The sequence below is a fragment of the Cygnus atratus genome, chromosome 1, assembly GCF_013377495.2.
Source record: "Cygnus atratus isolate AKBS03 ecotype Queensland, Australia chromosome 1, CAtr_DNAZoo_HiC_assembly, whole genome shotgun sequence".
In the NCBI taxonomy this organism is placed as follows: Eukaryota; Metazoa; Chordata; class Aves; order Anseriformes; family Anatidae; genus Cygnus; species Cygnus atratus.
The window spans coordinates 94862595-94881180 of NC_066362.1; the positions used below are offsets into that span (position 1 = coordinate 94862595).

Consider the following 18586-nt stretch of genomic DNA (forward strand, 5'->3'; position numbering starts at 1 on the left):
CCGGCTTGTGAGGCTGCAGGTCAGGGCATGCTTGTGCACGGTTGCTCATAGGTACCTTCAGCGGGTGCCTGCTGGTGAGCTGGCAGACCCGTAGGAAAGCTGTCTGACCCCTTGAAGGTTTCTCCAACAGGTAGTTGGAGAAACTTCCACACAGCTTTCAGGACTTGGCCCCTACAGGGTGACAAGGTCAATCAGAAGGTCTACCACAACACCTCCAATGATATTTACCTCCAGAGAGTCTCACAGCCCAAACGTTGCCCCCTAAACCCCCAAGTCCCCCAGTCCCTGGTGCCCACAGTGCCTGCGGGCACTGCCCATCCCTCCTGACCCCATGCCGGGGCATCCGCTTCGTGTGGTGAGGTCTGGTCGCCATCTCCCCTCCGGCCCTGGGGGAGCCGTGGCCCTGCGGCCACCATCCCGCGGGCCACCCCATTGCCCCAGCCGCCACAGCGGCCTCCCTCCTTGTCAGGCCAAACTTTTCGGCCCAACTTTCCCGCTTCCGCCTGCCGGGGGGAGCGCGGCGGCCGGGCGGGTAGCAGCTCCGTGGGTGCCGGCGGCCTCACCTCGGGGTAGACAACGTCCAGATGATGCTGGTTATTGTTATTGCTGGGGGGGGGGGGGGGTGAACAGGCGGCCGCTGCCTTGCTTTTTGGGGAAGGGAATTTAATTTTGTGTTTTCTCCCTCCTCTGGCTCCTCCTCTTCATCCCTCCTCCTCCTCAGGGGGAGGGGAGGAGGGAGAGGCGCTGGGGCAGGAGTAGCCGGAGCAGGGAATTGTTTGGGAGTTCAGTCATCCAAAAGCCGTCTCCCGTATGGAGGGTCTGGCTCCCTGCGTCCTCGCTCTCCTTCCCTCCTCCTCCTCCTCCTCCTCCTCCTTCTCCTCCTCCTCCTCCTCCTCCTCCTCCTCCACCCGCGCTGCTCTCCCTGCCGTGCCTCAGCTCCACATATAACCAGCCGCAAAACACCGCCGGCAACCCCCAAGTCAAGGGCCCCCACCTTCCCCTCCCTTTCCCCCCAAAAGGGGCTTTTTTCCTTTCTCTCTCTTTTTTTTTTTTCTCTCTTTATTATTATTATTTTTCTTCTCTGTGTGTGTGTGCTGAATTCCCCGCAGATCCGGCCTGGAAGTTCCCAGCTCCTGGAGTTAAGCCTCTTTGTTGCTTCGCTCAATTTCGGGCACGGTCGTGTTCCCCCCGACTGCTGGGCCGGAGCCCCCGGTGAGTGAAGCGGAGGGGAGCGGGACAGGGGGGCGTCCAGCCAAGGGGCGAGGGGCTTTCCCCCTCCTCAGCCCTCCGGCTTTGTGCCGGAGTTGGGGAAGTTGCTGTCGGGATGCTGGGAAGGGGTCAGCGGGCGCGCCAAGGAGGTGACAAGAGAAGAGCGATGTCCCACCGGCCCCAGCCAGTGCTGGGTTTGGGTTTGTGCTGGGGCAGGTGGGATTTGGGGAGTGGGTCATCCTCTCCCAGCCCTTCCTCCTCGGCCAGGCGGCGTTAATGGAGGGCCCGGAGCACGTACATGCCGCGGTGCTCCGGCGCTTTGCTTAAAACTTCCCCTAAAGCTTGGTCCACGACATCTCCCTGTCCTCACCACCGGCTGGTCGAGGAGTGTGGTGGAGAGAGGGAGGGGGAAAAGCTGTGCAAAAAAAAAAAAATGTTTTCGTGTCCTGTTGCTCCAGCTCTTGTCAAAAGCAGATGGGAGTTTGCAGGCAAGTCTCAGCTCCTGCAAACACAACCAAATACACTTTGGTTTGTGCTGTGTGAAGGGGCTGCTCCTGCAAAGAAAAGCGTGGGTGGGTAATCCGTGAGCAAAATTTCAGTCCTTCTCTTGTGCAACTGTAGATTTTTATCTCTGGTGCAAGGACGAGGAGCGATTTGGGTTGGGGGAAGTGATTTTCTGCTCTGTGGCGGGATGCTGGAGGATTTGTGCATGTGTGCCTTGCTGCGTGTACTGTAACTTTGGCAGGTCTTGGTGGTGGCTGCAAATAGCAAATGTGCTGGGGACAAAGTGGGATGCAGCATTTGTAGCTGTGTCCAAATGAAACTTTTTACAATGCTCTGCATATGCTAATAATTACTTTGAAAAGTAATAATAGACTTTTCCCAATACCTCCAGCTGGCAAAAGGTGTTTAATACAAATCTTGTGTCTTTGAGCGCTTCCTCAGCTAATTCTGGCACCCCAAGTGTGATTTCACTGGCATTGTGGGAAAGGCAGTTCAGGTCTATTAAAGGTTTTTTTTTGTTCTTGTTTGTTTTAAAGAAACTCTCTTGACCTCTCTGCAGCATTATGCAAGTGGGATAACAGGCTTCCACACACACCGTGTGCCCGCCCGTAATTCCAGGCATGTCTAAAATTGTTTGATTTTCTTGGTGTCCAGTTCTAATTTCTATATCACTACCACGGTATCTTTTTGGTATGTTAATTCGCAATCTGCCATTAAAGTTTATTTTCCCATGGGCTAAAAAACTATCATGGAAAATATTAGAAGAATGTGGGTGCTTTTGTGAGTAGGACTTTAACTTCGTTTTCTTGTGTTTTGAACTGCCTCAATGTGCCTACGTTTGAAGGAGGACTCTTACATATATATGCATATATACATACATGCACATGTTTTTTTCAGTGGGTTGGATATTGAGGTTTATGGCTCTGGCAAGGACTTCAGCAGAAACATTTCACGGGTTTGCAATGAAGATTTGTTCTGTTTATTTAAGTGACCTAAAGAAATGAAGGTGAAATAACTTCCCTTGCTAATGGGAGTCATCTTGGGACCTTCTAAAGTAAATAGGACAATTAGGGAGAGCTGTGAGCTCCCTGCTGAGTGAGTGATATTCTCTGACAAGAAATAAATGGAGTTTTGTTCTACGTACTTTTTAAAAAAAGCCCACCCCGCCCAGCTACAATTACAGAGACCCATCCCACAATACAACTCAGACAAGAGGTGTTTGCTGTGAGGGTTGGAGTCAGGTAGAGAGCAGTCCTCCCCGCTGGGGAAAATGAGGCAGGTTCATCTGCAGAGTGCGCAAGGGTCCTGTGCAGATTTTGAAAGCTCAGTTTTCCCTCTCTCTCATACATACACATGCTCACCCCATGACACCTTTCTTTGAGAGATATCCCAGCACAAATAGCTGAAACCACAAACATCTCTTCTCTGCTTGGTGCAAAGGAGAACTTTTACAGGTGAATATATGTGCTACAAACTGGCATGTAAGTCTTATGGATGCTCTGTAGCCCTGTGGTCTGGAAAATATAGCTTTTCTGCATCAAATACTGACACGATATCCCCAGTAAGTACAGGATGAGAGGCTCTTCACCACTGCAAAGTGAAGCTGGGTGCCTGGTGTTTGGAGAGGCCTTCCCAGCCAGTCGGGTGTGAGACTCTCAGCTTGGAGTTTTGCTCTTTCGGAGGACAGGTGAATTATTGCCCAGCCCCCATGCTTCTTGAAATTCTGTTCAGTCCTCAAAACTAACATCAGACATGCCTCCAAGCCCTCGATACCAAACTTGCAGCTGTGCTGTGCTTTCAGGTTACTGGTTCAGCTCCTTCCACCCGGCCACCTGGGCCAGCGGATTTTGCCCTTTGGGAGCCGCCTGGAGCCTCTTGCCCAGCAAGGAGCAGTGCAGGTGGGGTTGGGAAGCGAGCAGCCTGCTCTGCCCCCACTCCCCCCAGAGATGCTGAGGGGACACTTCCTTCCCTCAGTTAAGAAAACTAATCTGTTTAGAGCAGACCTGATTTTTTACTGTTTCTCTTCACTGTTATTGGATGACCATGCTTGACTAAAATACCAACCTGCCACTGCTTCCCAGCTTCTTCCTTAATTGTGTGTCCTCATGAGCACAGAGGCCTCACAGCCTGAGACCATACATGGCAAAAGAAAACCCTATTACTTCTTCTGCCTGGGCTGTGAGAGGAAAGATGAATGACAGGGGAGGAAAGACACTCTTCAGGTGGACGCAGAGGTTTGGATGTTGAGCCGTCAGGACTGTGACCACAGCCAATGCACATCCATTGCATGATCTTAAGCAATTTCCTTCATAGCCCTGTACCTCAGTTTCCCCCTGCAGAAAACGGGGCTGAACCCTGTGCAGGTGGGGTGAGCGCTGTGGCAGGGCAGACGTTGCCACCCAAATTGCCATCAACAGCAGTGTCTCTTGTGTCTCAGGGCAGAGCTCAGACACACCAGGGGACACCTGCTTGGCCATGCTCCTCTGGGCCTCCGAAATCTTTCCCTGTGCCCAGGTGAAGACAGGCCATTTCCCAAAGGGCCCCTTACCTACCAGGTTGGCCCCAGATGGGTCTCCAGGGACCTCGGGCTCAGTCAGTCTCAGACACTCAGCCCTAAAGAAGTTCCAGCAGCAGTAGGCCAGAGTGACTCTGGGTTAACACGAGTTTCTTTGGCAATAAATAATGGTCGGCCAGTCATTTTAGTGCCTGACGCCGAGTGCCTCAGACGTATGAGGAGCAATTCCCTTGGACTTCTTTTATGTGCAAGGGTATTTTGATGTATTACTGCTTGCATATAGTAGACCAGGGATTGCAAATCTCTTGGTTTAAGCCATAGCCTCCCAGGCTAAGAGCTTTGCCCTGCAAAGTCTACTGTTGGGATGGGGTATCCCACAACGCAGAAGCTCTCTTGCAAAACCTTCGGAGACTTCCTGTTTCTGGTTAGACTGAAAACATCCTGAGGGAAAAACCTGCTGCTGTGTACTTTGGTGCTCCTGTGGTCAGTCTCAGCTTAAAAGGTTGTTAAGTATTCCAGCTCCTAGGCCACAAGGACAATTTGCAGAGAGTAATGAATAAAGGGATTGCAGGTCCCAGTGAAGATTGGCTTCCATTTTTTGCTAAATGTATTTTTTGAGTAAGTGTTCGACAAAATGCATCGCAAACATCTTTTCTTATTTCCTGGTGTCTGGTTCAGTCCTTCTTGGCCCTGAATCACACGACATTGTTTCCGCTGCTTCGTTGGCTGAGCACAGCGCTTGAAGCTCGTTTTCTGGAGGCAACGCTCACAGGATGGGAAGCCTTCAAAATTTGCTTTGTATGCACATTTGCGCGTAAGGCATCTTCAAATCTGCTCTCCACAGGAGCGTGGGCTCCAGCAACACAGCTGCAGGAGAGCTGGTGGAAAGCAGAGACAAAAGGAACTGGAGCACGGTGGAAGCGAGCCGGCTGAGGAGCTCGGAGAGTTGTTTGTTGTAGGGGAAAAGCCTTCAGTGCTCGCGCGGTTCTGAAGCTGCCGCAGGCAGTGTGGGGTTTTGTACATAAACAGGGAACAACAGATCCCTGCCCTGAGGAGCCTGCACGCTCCTTTTATTAAAATGGCCTCTTTTCTTCCCTGTGAAAGGACAAACAGGCTGAGGGGCTCAGCTGTGCCTGATGGAGTTGTTAGCAGAGCACCTGGCGCGGTGGAGGCTCAGTGGTTGAGAAGGGCTCTCGGGCTGTTCTTGTGCCTTACAGGAGCACTCGAACAAGAGTCAGTGCCAGTTTATTTTGGCTCTGGTGGGACCAATGGAGGAAAATGTGCTTCAGGGAGCGTGTGGGACGTGCTCGAGCTTCTTCGCCCTCTTTGTGGGCAGCATGCCAGCGCAGAGGTGAGAGCCAAGCTTTACCCTCCCTTTCAGCTCGGCTGCTCTGGGGATGCTGCTGCCCTGTGGCCAAAACCTTCCCTGAGCTCCCTTTGGATGTGGGGCTCGTGACTGCACCTTGTGCCCGTGCAGTGAGTCGGAGGCTGGCTGGACATCATCCAAACCACGCAGCAGCGTGTTGCCGCTATGAAAACCCGCTGTTGTTGAGATCACAGAGGTTTGGGGCTATGGTGTATGTCCGTGAAAGCCAGATGGTGGCTTGGAAACCGGTCACCTTTTGTGAGCTTCTGCGCCTGGCAGAGGGAGTAAGTCTTTCACCCCGAGCCCCATGATGGCAATGCCATTTTGGCTCTGCAAGGTCTGCTCTGGAAAAGGGATTGGCCAGCAAGTCCTGCACTTGTGCAGAGCTGTGGTCCTACAGCCCTGCCAAGTGCAAGGATGTGTTCGCTGGCTGTGATGCCAGCGAGTCTGAACAAGCTTCTGTGTCTAAAGGCTGTGCACCAGGCTCTTCTCCTGTTCTTTAAATCCTAAGAGTGGAGAGGAAAAGGGTGTGAAGGTCCCTGTCAGAGTTGTGTTGGCAGCTTTCAGGTATCACAGGGAGGCTGCTTTTTGTTTTTTTTTGCCTAACTAACAAAGGACAGGTTAGGCGAAGCCCCGCGGACCGATGTTGAGCTTGGTATGGTTAAGAAAGCTTGTGCAGATGCAAACCTACTGATGTAGCATTTGAGAAATAAACCTCAAATGTGGATGCACTGGCCTAGAGTATAGCATTTATATGCAAAAGGCTGCTTCCTCTGGTAATGTCACTGTAACTTATCCTGGTACTTTTAGGAGGAGCAGCTACCTGGCTTAGTGATGCCAGCCTTTTAGGGCACGAGCCTGGGATGGCAGGAGAGCTGGGTTTGGTTCTTTGCATCCAGATTTCCGCCGGGGTTAGGGCAAGTTTCCTCAGTTCTCCACCTGCAAAACCTGAGAGCGGCCCTTCCCTGCCTCCTTGTGGTGTTGAGGGTAGGTCTGCTGGAGATCGGCAGAGGCCGTGGCTTTGCTGGCTGCCAAAAAACCCTCTCGGATTAGGACCGCCGTCGGTTTCAGCAGAGAGCCTCCTGTGGCATTGGCAGCCTGACGGAAGGCTGTTGCGGTTGCCTCTGGGGACGTCCACCCGTGCGTGCTGGGTGGATGTGGGCTCTGGTTTTGGTCTGGGGGCAGGCTGGCTGTCCGGCTGGAGAGGAGCCGCTCGCTGAGCGTGACCCGTGGGGAGTCTAGCGTAGGTAGCAGCGCTGCAGCTGCAGCAAATTTATGGCTCCAGCCAGCGGTGGTACAGAGAAGCCATTGTAGTCTTATGTACTACTGTACAGTGTGTATCTCGACAAGCAAAGTGGCTCCTGTTTTTTTTTTTTTTTCCCTCCTCCTCTCCATCCCTCCATGTCTAGCTTTATGAAGTTCCACCCCTTAAATTGCAAATTTGGCCTTATCTTCAAAGAAGCCCTTTGGTGCCAAGCTTTTAAAGGTAGGTAGGAGGCAAGAGCAAAAACATCAAATCCATTAACAGCCTGGTTGCCAGAGAAAATGTTTTTTAAAACGAAATCTGAAACTTTAGTGTTCGAGATCCAACACCAAGATTGAATACAAGTATGGGCCTTGTCCCCGGAGAGTGGCAGTACTGGGAATATGCTGGCAGAGACCATGGAACGAGGATTCTTGTGCATGCACGCACACAAATAGACAATTATTTGGAAGCCAATGGTGTTCTGGATGCTGAATAATAATTTACTTCATCTAGTGCCTTCTGTCCCAAGTTGCTCCCTGGGCTGTAGCTGATGTGGAGAGCCTTCTCATCGCTCCAGTCCTCTGCTGGATGGCAGTCCCCTCTGGGGCAGGAAGGTGGTGCTTGCTTGCACGTTCCTTGTCCGTGGGTGGTAAAAGGGATGAGCCTTCTTCAGAGCCTGCTGCTGTCCGTGAGTGATTCCTTTGGGCCCCCTGAATCTAAGTTGATGGTGAATGTGATTTATTTGTTTCCCCCCCCCCCCCCCCCCCCACCGAAAGCTGCTTGTTTAACAAACCCAAGCACTGTCAGATTGAAGGGGTGGGTTTGAGTCATGGTGTCAAGAGATGTTTTCAAAAATGCGCTGGGTGGGATTTTCCAAGAGCACCTGGGGTGACTTAATGGTATGGTGGAGAGTCAAGGAAAGGTGTGCGCTGCGGGACCAGACAGCTCTCCCCTCGCTTTTTAAATACGAGGTCACAGTTGGCAAGTCTGTGGGACGGTCCCACTGTCACAAGTATAACAGCTGCCCAGATTATTCCCAACCACCTACTCTTGCATGGCAATATGCTCTTTAGTTCAAAGGTGGCTGTCGGGCACATCTTGGCTTGCAAACAGTGTAAGTGCAGCTTCCAAGTCAGAGCTATCTGAGTAGAAGGAGAGCACGGTGGTGTAAATCCCCAGCTGTAAAGGGGTTTGAGTCCAGTGAGGAGCACCCCATAACCAGCTCCCTGTGGGGTCCTGGCCAGCCAGACTGCAACAGAGCTGTGGGACTCCGCCAGGAGGAGGGCTTGATATCTACTAGGCTTTGAATCCCTGTGGGGACTTCCTTACCCCTCAGCTGGCCAAGCTGGACATCTGGCTTGTAGCTCTCGGGCACCTCTGGAGCTTGATGTTTGTGGGGTGAGATGGGGCTGTGAGAAGCTATGAGCGCAGAGGGCTCCTAGGAGAGGCATCCCAGCAGCTCAGTATATGTCCATCAACACCAGGGACACGTCCAAAGCTGGAGCTGACCTGAAGAAAAGAGGTCTTTTCATCCCAGGAGGTGAGGAGTAGAGCTCGTTGTGTGCCAACTTGTGCCTGAGCACTCGCCATAATGCTGTACAGGAAAAGTGCTAGATGGTGCAAGGGCAACTTGCTTTTGAGGACTTTGCCACTCTGGCCACCTGAGCAGCGGTGAACATTACACGAGTAGCTTAGTGTGTTGGCACCCGAGCTCCAGGTCCTGTCAGAGACTTCTTCCCAGCCAGCAGAGAGGGAGAAGGTCTCAGGTTGATGGTCAGCTATGCTCGGTGACCATGCAGCCCATGAGCTCCACAAACACGCAGTACAAGCTGTGGGACCCTGCTGATCGCCTCACGGAGTCTGCTGTCTTTTGTGCAAGCAAGGGTCAACTATTTACGTAACGCACTAAGCTAGGCAGGAACATACTTGCTATATGTACAGTTGTTGGGTTTTCCTCATGATTGTCTGGCTGCAGATTTGGGGAGGAGGGAGAAGAAGCACAAAGAGGATGATGGCAAGAGCAAAGTGGCAAGTCATGTTTATCATTGATGCCTGACCACCTAACCTGCTCTCTGCCCTATAATCTGCCTCCCCTAGGATAGCTTTGGACACCCCTAACATCCGAGCCACTTCAAAGAACCACCTCTCCAAAAATTTCCCAAATGAGTGACCAAGCAAACAAGCATGAATTTCAGCAGCCACAAAAATCTGACTGTAACCCAGTTTTTGCGTAGCTGAAGCATTGAAGATAAGTAGAGGTTTCTTAACACTGGCTCCCTGGGCGAAGGCCTGAGGAAGGCCTGCCACGCCACCACTGTATTCCAAAACCTAAATTATTATTTGTATTTTAGTAGTGTCTACAAGGTTTAACCGAGATGGGGACCCAGCCACGTTAGACACTGTGCTAGCCTGTAGCGGGAGACAGTTCCTACCTCCCGCTTTGAAACAGTAAGACAAAAGCAGGACAGGAGATGAAAACAAAGCATGAGAAAGGACTTGTGTGCCTTGGGGTCACTCAGCACGTTGAGGCTGGAGCTTAGTATGGACACCGTGTTGCCTGATACCCAGCCCTGTGCTGCATCCTCCACCTTGCCCTCCTCTTCAGAAGAGCATCACTAGGGCTACTCTTCCTCAAAGCTCTCTTCAGCTGAGAGTTGTCCATAACAGAGTCTTATCTTCGTTAGCCCTCAGGTCGCATCAGTCAACGAAGGACGGTGGCTCCAGTGAGTGGTTGTCCAAATGAAGCTCCTGGTGCTGCAGGCGTTGTTGGTTGTGTCTTGCCCCTGTGGAGTGCTGCAAGAGCGGGTTGCTGAGGGGAAGGGAATGACTTTGGTTTTCTCCTGTCAGCTGGTTTTTGGTTGTGGTGCTTTGAAAGATACCTGGGAGAGCTGAGAGTCAGTGTAATAAAAGTGCGTGCTGCAAGCAAAACGATCTCGCTGCATAAATACTGTGTGCCTTCTTTCTTGAGGGGTCTGGGACCATGCTCCTCCTGCTCTGGAGGCACTTAATTTTAGTACATGAGCCAAGGATGAGCTCTAGCAGACACTGCCAAAGCCAAGCCCATGTGCTGCGGCCTACATGCAAGAGGACGCATTGCTTGCCGCACTGCAGTCAGCACAGAAATACCGTGCGTTGTAGGGAGGTGCAGGAGGAGGGATGAGGAGCAGTAGAAATAAAAGAGCTGATCTTCCTGAGAGCTCCGGACCATGTTGAACATTGGGCTGGGGACATGCTGGGTGTCTGGATGGTAGCCCAGCTCCTGCTTGGTGCAGGTAGCCTGGGATGGAGCACCCTTGTGGACCCCAACGGTGGGACATGAGCAGAGCCTGGCTTGTCAGAGAAATGGGGAACCATCTCTCAAGGGGGATAGCATGGCTTCAGCCCTCCTTTCTGGTCTGATTTGCAGCACTGTTTTGGGGAGCACGTAGAGGGGTGTGGCCTGCACAGGCGTCCTCCTCTGGCACCTGTTTGTGTGCAAAGAGCTACGGGCAAGTCCTCCTGGGGGCCGTTGTGGCCATGTCCTGCTGCTGCGTGAGCAACAGCCTCCACTGCAGTCAGAGGCTCCTTGCATAGAGGAATGCTCTGAAACGTGTTTTAATGGCATTGTGTTGCCAAGGGCTCTTTGTGGCTGGATGAGGAGATGACTCCTTCCCTTGCTCTGCAGGGCGAGGAGCCTGTTCGAAGCAGGACTCCTCCGTTTTGTGAGCGGGTTTCATTCTGCCCTCCACCAGCTAAATAACTTAACAACAGCAGAGGTCTTAGATGAGGTGACTCCCTGGCTCAGTAAGTGCCTTTGGAGTGGTAGGGTGGTGGCCAGACAGCTGCATGGGTACGTTTTTTTTTCTTTTGTGCTTGTTGGTTCCAGGTTGCTCCTTGTGCATGAAAGTCTGCGAGGTGGCACCAACGTAGCTGTTGCCTTCGTTTCTGTCCAGCTGGATTGGGCAGTCTGTGGGATGGGGAAGATATCAAAAAAAAAATGGGTTGTGCCACCCATCTCTCCTCATGCTTAGTGAAAATAACATCTCCCTCCTTCCCAGCATACACATCCCTCTCAGTTCTGTTTTCTTCTCGGACTTGGCAATGGGAAATGATACTGGGATTACAGCAGGTCCTTCAAATGCGCTCCCGTTCCCCGAGCGCGTGCTGCCTCCTAAAGGATGTGGGGCTGTTGCTGGGCCCTCACGCCTCCCTCCTTCCTAATTTCCTGGCTTTAATTTACCCTCTTCTGCCTGAGGTCCCTGTGCCGGGGCTGAGCAAGGCTTGTTGGACCGTATCCCAAACGCCCCTGTCCTTACTTGTTTTGGGGAGGGCTGATAAGGAACCGCTGGCGGTGCCTCCGCGCTGCTGGAGCGGTGCTCCCAGCCCTTGCCGACCCAGGGCGAGCGCGGGGTGCTGGCGTGTTGGAGCGGGTTCGGGGAGCCCTTGCCCAGGCAGGCAAGGCTGCAGCCCCCCCGGAGGCCGCTACTGGAGACAGACCAGCCTCCTTGGAAAGGGGAGCCATGGCTCTGCTTCCCTCCTGCCACACAGATTGGGGCCCAGGGGTTCAGAGGCAACCTTCTCAGCATTTCTGATCTCGTGATGCTGTGTGGGCTCAGCGGTGTTCGTGTGGACCCAGATCCCTTCATGTGGCACGAGGAGAGGCTTGACAGGGCTGGCAGATGTGGCATGTGGCAGGCCAGGAGGCCTCAGCAGGACATTTTTGAGCCACAGCAAGGCAGCCTTGTCTGGGAGCCTGCAGCCTTGAGCTTCCAGGGCTTTCTGCTGAATCAGTCAATAAGTAAAAGCTGCTGGTAGATAAGGGATAGGAAGGCAGATCCTAAAATAGAGATCATTAGAAAGTCATGTTTGGGGTGGACTTCAAGGGGTCGCCTCCACCACAGACTCCTCACGTGCTGTTTCTTAAGGTCTTCTTAACTACTGAGGCCCTTACTTGGGGGCTGCAAAAAAAAAAACTCGTTTTCCATGTAACACTTCTGTAGTCAATAGAGAAAGCTGGCAGAGGTTTCTCTGTGGCTTTTATAGCAGGGGCTCCCCAGGGGCTTTGCTGAGGTACAGAGCCCCAGAGGCTGCGATGGGTCTGTTCCCCTCTTGCACGAGGGAGGACACTCCTAACAGATGTTTGTTATCGGCAGGGCAGGGGGGCTGGAAAACAGACAGACTTCAGCTGGCGAGAAGCACAGAGGGAAATTATCATCATTTCCCTATTAGGCTTGTAGAGGGAATTCTGGAAGCTGCTTTTTGTCCCATTGTTACACTTTATGTTTATATAGCTTATCTCTTTCATGAGAGACTTAAATCCTGAAGTGTGTTGTAGATGTGACTACATGAGAATGCTTTGCTTTATCTATCCCTAAACAGAGGATGGCAGATGCTCAACTGGACTTGAAATCATGGAGCAGCATTTCCTCAAAACCGAGGGGTACTTTTCATCCTAAAAGAGTTTACGGCATTTTTGCAAGTTAATAAACGATTGATATTTTCCATACTGATATGTCTGAGATTGGATTTCCCTTGTATAGCTGAGTTTTCTCAGTTGCTACAGAGTGAGGAAAAAGTCTTTGTTCCTTCCCACTTTTCATATTGCCTGTGTGGTCTGTAGCAAGTGACAGTATTTAACCTACTTTGGAGGGGATGGTGTTGGGGTAGGTACTGACTGAGCTGGTCCACAGATGACTTTGCACGGAACAGTGAAAGTTTTTTCTAGGGGTATTTGGTGCTATGGGACAGTCACAGACTTCCCTTCTCAAAGAAGGCGTTGACAGTCTCTGTAAGCAATTAGAGAGACATTCTTTGAGGCAGAGGATGTCTTTTTATTGCAGTTCTGTAGAGTACCTAATACTGTTGTCTTAAAAGAACCTCCGTAAAATAAGAGAATCGATTGCTCCTTATTTTCCTTTACTGGACAGGTAATGTAAGGATCTTTGGAAGACCCAATGAGTTTTGTTTCTTTTTCCCTGGTAGACAACTGAGCAAATACTAGAGGCTGTATCTTTTAAGAATTTCTTGTGCTCAGTGACATACACGAATAAATGGACGGTAGATTCCTGTCTGTTCTGCATCTCCCATTGTCAGCCCACCGAGGCCCAGGGCCTGGTGGCTGGTTATGGTGTGTCACTGCTTCTGCCTGGTCTCCTCCTCAGGTACAGTCCTCTCCAAAAGTGACTAAGCACATAAAGCAAGGATTGGGTTGTTGGTTTTCTGGTTTAGTTTTTTTTTTTTCTTCCCCTATTCTAGCACAGACATTGACCACAGTCATGCATTTGTTTTTCTCTCTTACTTCCAAATGCAGTCACATAACAATAGCTTGGAAAAAAAAATATTGGAAGCAATTTGGTCGTGAATTTGTTTCCTTTTTTGGGCTACGAGAAGTGGCTTAGCATTGGGGTGAGGAGGCCTGGAGCTCCGAGCCATCTTTCTCAGGGTTTAATGGGCACCATCCTGGTCAAACGAGAAGCACTGTGGAAAGCCATCCTTTTGGGGGCAAGCACTTCCATTGCTCTGTGTGCAGGGCCCTGGGCTGGGGACCTTTTTTCTCAGCTGGCTCCAAGACATTATTTGCTATTTACGTAACAGCAAAGTCTCGCACAGACGCTGCTAAACAGGCTTTGTCTGGCAGACAGGGGAAGGGCTAGGGGAGAAATGCTGCTTCCCCTGTCAGACTTCTTCACAAGTGGGTGGCTGTTTGCTTTCCTTAACAGATCGCTAATAGAAGGTGGTGGGTGTTGTTGTAATTCTTACTATTTTATGTAGGACGTCACGACAGGTGGTGGTTTTGAATATTTTTTTTACAGCTGTAGAAACAGATTACTCTCTAAAACAAGTTGACAAGGATGGAGGAGTGAGAGCTGATGAGAGGTGGGAGGATCTGCAAAGAGGAAGACAGGTCAAGGTGCCAGGTGGTACCCTCACAAGGAATGGGAGAAGTATTTTGCAAACAGGATTGGGGGATATCTTTGGGTCTTGAGAGAAGGTACCACCTTTTGCAAGACAAATAGAAGGCCATAAGATGGGACAAGAATGAGATTGGCACACTGGTCAGGAGGGTGCTTGGCTGTTAAAATCTCAAACAATGCAGGCAATGAAATCCTGAAATTTTATCCACGGTTCAATGGATTTGGTCCTTATGGGAGGGAAAGTGTCAGCAAGTGGAGCTTACACATACCAGAGAGAGAATGCCATTTGATAAAGGCTAGAGCAGTAGGTGAAGTTTTCGGATCACAGGAAGTTTCCTTAAAGTATTTATTTATTTGTGGCTTTGCTGAAAAAAAAATTGCGGCCAGCTGTGTTTAAAAATATACCAGTAACGAGATACTTAAAGAAAAGGAGTCAATCTCTCCCCCTCCTGACGTGCCGCCGGGTGCCAGCCGCAGAGCCTGAGGCCGTGACCACGGCAGGGCCCGGCAGCCTCCAGCGCCAGGCGTGGGGCTCTCGGGGATCGCCCTTTGGCTGTGCTCCAGGGGCAGCCAGGGCTGGTTTTGCCCGGGCTGCTGAGGAGCCTTGAACTGTCTCTGACAGCCCCGGTGGGGAAATGCGGGAATGAGGAGGAGGAGGGGAACCCAAGGGCTTTTGTACTGAGGGAACAAAAAACATCCTCTGCGTGTCCCTGGGTTCAAGATCTGCAGACTCTCCAAACTGGCTTGCTTTTTCTGTGGTGATTTTTTTTTTCCCTCTCCTTAAATGTTTCTTTAACTGATGTGATTTTTGTATTTTTGGCTGGAGGGTGTCTGTTTGGGAGACAGAAGCCGTCTGGGGCTCATCTCTTGGCCCATCCAGCTCATCCTCAGAGAATGTGCAACCATCTCCTGCAGGCTGCGTTTCCTCTAGGATTCCCTGTGGCTTTGCTGAGGCCAGGCCTTCATGTTTGGCACTGAAGGCAGAAAGGCCACCAAACAGGCCGGCTGGCTGGGCTGTGTCCTCCAAGCCTCTGCCTGTGAGGGCTCGGGGGGTGGTTTGGCCTTGCGGCAACAAGAAGTATCCTTCTGGGGCAAAATGCTCAATGTGTGGCCCCGGGACCAGCACAATGAGATAAGAGCATTTGGTCTCCACCAGCCCTGGGTGCCGCTTTCCTACTATCCAGGAGAGCTGCAGCTACGGGAGTGGTGAAAAATGTATGTAGTGGTAGGCAGGAAAACATTTTGAGGAAGAAGATGCTGCTTCTGGTGACGGTCTGGAAAAGCAAAGCAAGTTAGGTTTGGGCCTAGGTGGAGGATTGTGTGGAGAAGTCTCATCTCCTCTGGGCCCACTGGTTTTGGCCCCAAGATGATGTGACATATCACAAGGGAAAAATCTCCTCTCCCCACTGTTTCCTTTCTCCACCACTGGTAGCTAATCAAGATTCAATTTTAATGACTTCCCTCTACTCTCTCTGCTTCCTCTCCCCCTGCCCCACACATGCCTTTTTTTTATATTATTTTTTAATGCATTTCTTTTTGGCAGGAGTTAAAACGCAAGAAGCATTTGGACCAAGATGAAACCGGTCGAGGAACATGTTGGGCAGTGCAATGCTTTGTTCTGAGTTCAGGGGGAGAAGAGGGGGAAGTGAGGGGAGGGAGGGATGTCATTTCCCAGATGGGGACCCTGCCAAAGATGTTCTTGCTTTGGAAAGCGAAAAGCGGTTTTGAGGTTATACCAGCTTTAACCCTTTGTCGTTCCACTTCTGTCATGCAGGGAAGCTCCAAAGTCGTAGTCCTAAAATGTGGCCATGTTGTGCTGTGTGTCCCAGGTGACCTGAGCAGTCCCAAGCCAAAGTCTGCTGTTGTGACTGAGTACTGACGGCAGCCCGAGGTTCTTGCTGCTGGAAAACAGAGTGGATGAAAAATCTGTGCTTGTTTATCAGTGAGGATCCAGAAATGGTGTGGTTGCTGTTCAAAAAACAAAATCAGCACTCTCCCCACAGGGAGTCGGGACCGCTGTGCCGTTTCCTGCCCTGCCAGAAGCACCTGGTGGGATTTGGGATGCTGCTGAACTCTGCTTCAGCTGTTCCCATCAGGAGGCCTCACGTTGTGCAAGACGCTTTGGAAACACCTTGTCCTTCAGCGCCTGGGGCCAGAGGAGCCCTGCCAGGGGGGCACTGCTGGGAGAGGGGCTGCAGCGAGCCCCACATAGTTTGTGGTGGCACTGGGGACCACTGGGAGGCCCGTGCTGGTTCCCTTCCTCTGTTTCCAGCCAGTCTCCTGGGCAGCAAAATTGTGGTGTTAGAGGGCATGGCAGAGTGGAAAGCTTTTACAGGCATGTTCTGCTGTACTAGCGACTGCCTTGGGCCACAAATATTGCATGGTGCATGGGCTGCTGATTTAATTGCCCCGGGGTTGTTGCCCCGTAGCTGGGGGTGAGAATACAGGGAAGGGAAAGTTAAAGCAGCAAGATCTTTTCATTACGAGGTTTTCTTGCAGCACTTGTGTCAGGTCTCCAAAGGAGGTCATGCACCTCCCGGTTAAAAAAATCCAGGGCTTGATTTGTGGTGTTGGGCAGTTTGATGGTATGGAGACCTGGACCAAAGGCATAAACACCCTGATGACATGAAATGCATAAATGTCACTTAGTGTACGCCCAGGCAGAGTCACTGTTCATGGCTGCTAAACCTGAAAGGTCTTTCTTCATGGGGACCAGCAATCTCTCTAGCCCTCCGATCTCTCATAACCCCCTTTCATCCGGCTAGGAGGAAAATAGCTTTCTTAATCCCACCGTGAACCTCCTGAACATAACCACGACCTTCATCTCCAAAGAAGGTGTCAGTAACTGGTCTGGAGACCATAAGCTTCTTCTCCCCAACAGCTGTAGCAGCAATGTGTGAATTTTTGGTCTCTTGCACGTAGCTCAGATGGTCCCAGATGCGCTAAGGCATGGCTACAGCAGCACCACTGTGGACACACTGGTCACCAGGAGCAATGTGCCCAGTACTGGCCTTGAAACATGCCTTGTGTCTTGCACACTTCTTTCTAGGCTGCCAAGAGGGGCCTGATCTGTAGCAAATGAATATCTGTGATATTTGGTTTCACCTGTCAGGATGGGGTGGAGGAAAATAGAGGCAAGTGGACAGAAGAAGCATGTGTGTGGTTAGACGTAATGGGTTACAGAGGTCTGTAGGCCTAGTTGGAAATTTCATGTGTACGATTTCCTGTGCAGAAAGTCTGAACTTACATTTTTTCATCCCTTTTCTTGGACCCCTGAAGTCATCCACATACCCCTTTCAGTAGCCTTGTGAACCATGGATGGGAAGCGCTGGCGGATGGACAGGCTCTTGAGTGGGAAGCAGGAGAGCAAAGTTTCCCTCCTGTGCTCCACTGCATGACTAAAAGAAAATTCCTTTGCCTCCTCAGTCAAGGTTCCCCTTCCTCCCTCTTGTTGGCTTTTGCCACTTAAATAAAAAGCACATAGAGTGGCCTTAGCCTTGCAGCACCTAGCACAGTGTTCCCCCACAGCTGGTCCATCTCCCCTCAGCCTGGAGCTGGGCTCCATTTCACTTGCCCTGGTGTTTGCATGTGTATGCAGGCACTGCAGGAAAATATCCACTGAGCCCACGCATACTGCTCTGCCCGCACCTACCTGGCTCTGTGACAATATTGTGAAGGCATGAGTTGCTTCTCGTTCAGCTGATGTAGTGGTGGTCTTCCTGTTGTAGCTCAGCCCCCTGGATTCATGATGGCCTCGGGTGGGCTGCGACAGCCGACCATGGGGCGCTGGCAAATGGTGGCACGTTGACTCTGCTGCTTCTCCTTCCTTGTTTACTTAGTTCTTGGCAGCTGGATGTTTGAATGTTTGTAGCTCAATGTTGTTTGAATGTTGCAGTGTTTGCTTGACAAACACTTTCCCTGGAGTCTGTGATTACGGAAAGTTTAGTCTGACAAGGCCCACTGAATTATCCTGTTCTCTGTTGTCAATAATCTCTTGGATGTTGTCTCCCTTAACCGCAATATTTTGTGTGTGGTGCAAATTCTTTTCTTTCCCCTTGTTGTAATCAGCCTGCCCCTCCCTGCTTGGTTCAGCTGATGAAGCCGTAACCCTAGGATGCTGACATCTGTACTTTACTAATCCAGAAATCCTGGGGCTACCAGGAAGCAGTATAAATAATAAGACCGCATACCTGTCTAGCACTTGAGAATCCGAAGCTGTCTGACGCACGTACTGCTTGCACCGGCTGGGGTTTGCTATTCCTGTTTTTGCAGCCCGGGACGCTGAGGCACAAGGTAGGGCTGTGTTTTGTCCGAAAGATGAAGTGCTGATTCCAGAAATGCGGAGTCATAACCTCCGTGACCGAGTTGCTATCCCTCTTCGTTTTACAGAATTTGAACCCTAAAAGAAAGCGATTAGAGTGGGCTGTGTGGTTTCAAGCAATGCTTTATTTGCAGTGATCCACGGCCATTTTGGCACCCCAGTAAATCCAATCTGAGAACAAAAAAGTAATCACAGGATTTCTCCAGGGTAAGTTATGTTCCTTGGCTGCAGCCAGATGTCCATAACGTGGCTCGCAGGAGGGGCGATGTCAAAGTACCGTATCTTGTGGTCAGCTTGGTGGTTTGGAGCGATGCTGAGGGACAAGCGTTTACGGCGGTTCTGGAGAGGGGAAAGATCCTGCTGTGCTTCAGGGGCGGTAATGAGACCCCTGGAAATCTGCCTGCAGGGGGCCGAGTGGCCAGCCTGGGCTGTCCCGCTGCTGGCCCAGCTGGGCACTGCTGGTTTCCTTACCACCTCCAAGCCAAGGGCTTGCCAAAATAACCAGGGCTGGTTTACAGTTTTGGATGGAAAC

At 51.2% G+C, this 18586-nt stretch overlaps 1 protein-coding gene across 2 annotated transcripts in view; it reads left to right on the top strand.

Annotated features, from left to right (window-relative positions):
• Positions 1 to 763: 763 nt before the first annotated feature.
• BOC (BOC cell adhesion associated, oncogene regulated) overlaps positions 764 to 18586 on the top strand; it is a 47269-nt gene continuing 29446 nt past the window's right edge. The window contains exon 1 of one of the 2 annotated variants that reach the window (XM_035540481.2): positions 764 to 1212. The gene's annotated coding sequence lies outside the window, so the exon portion shown is untranslated. The remainder of the gene's footprint in view (positions 1213 to 18586) is intronic. The other variant, XM_035540480.2, reaches the window with a different exon arrangement.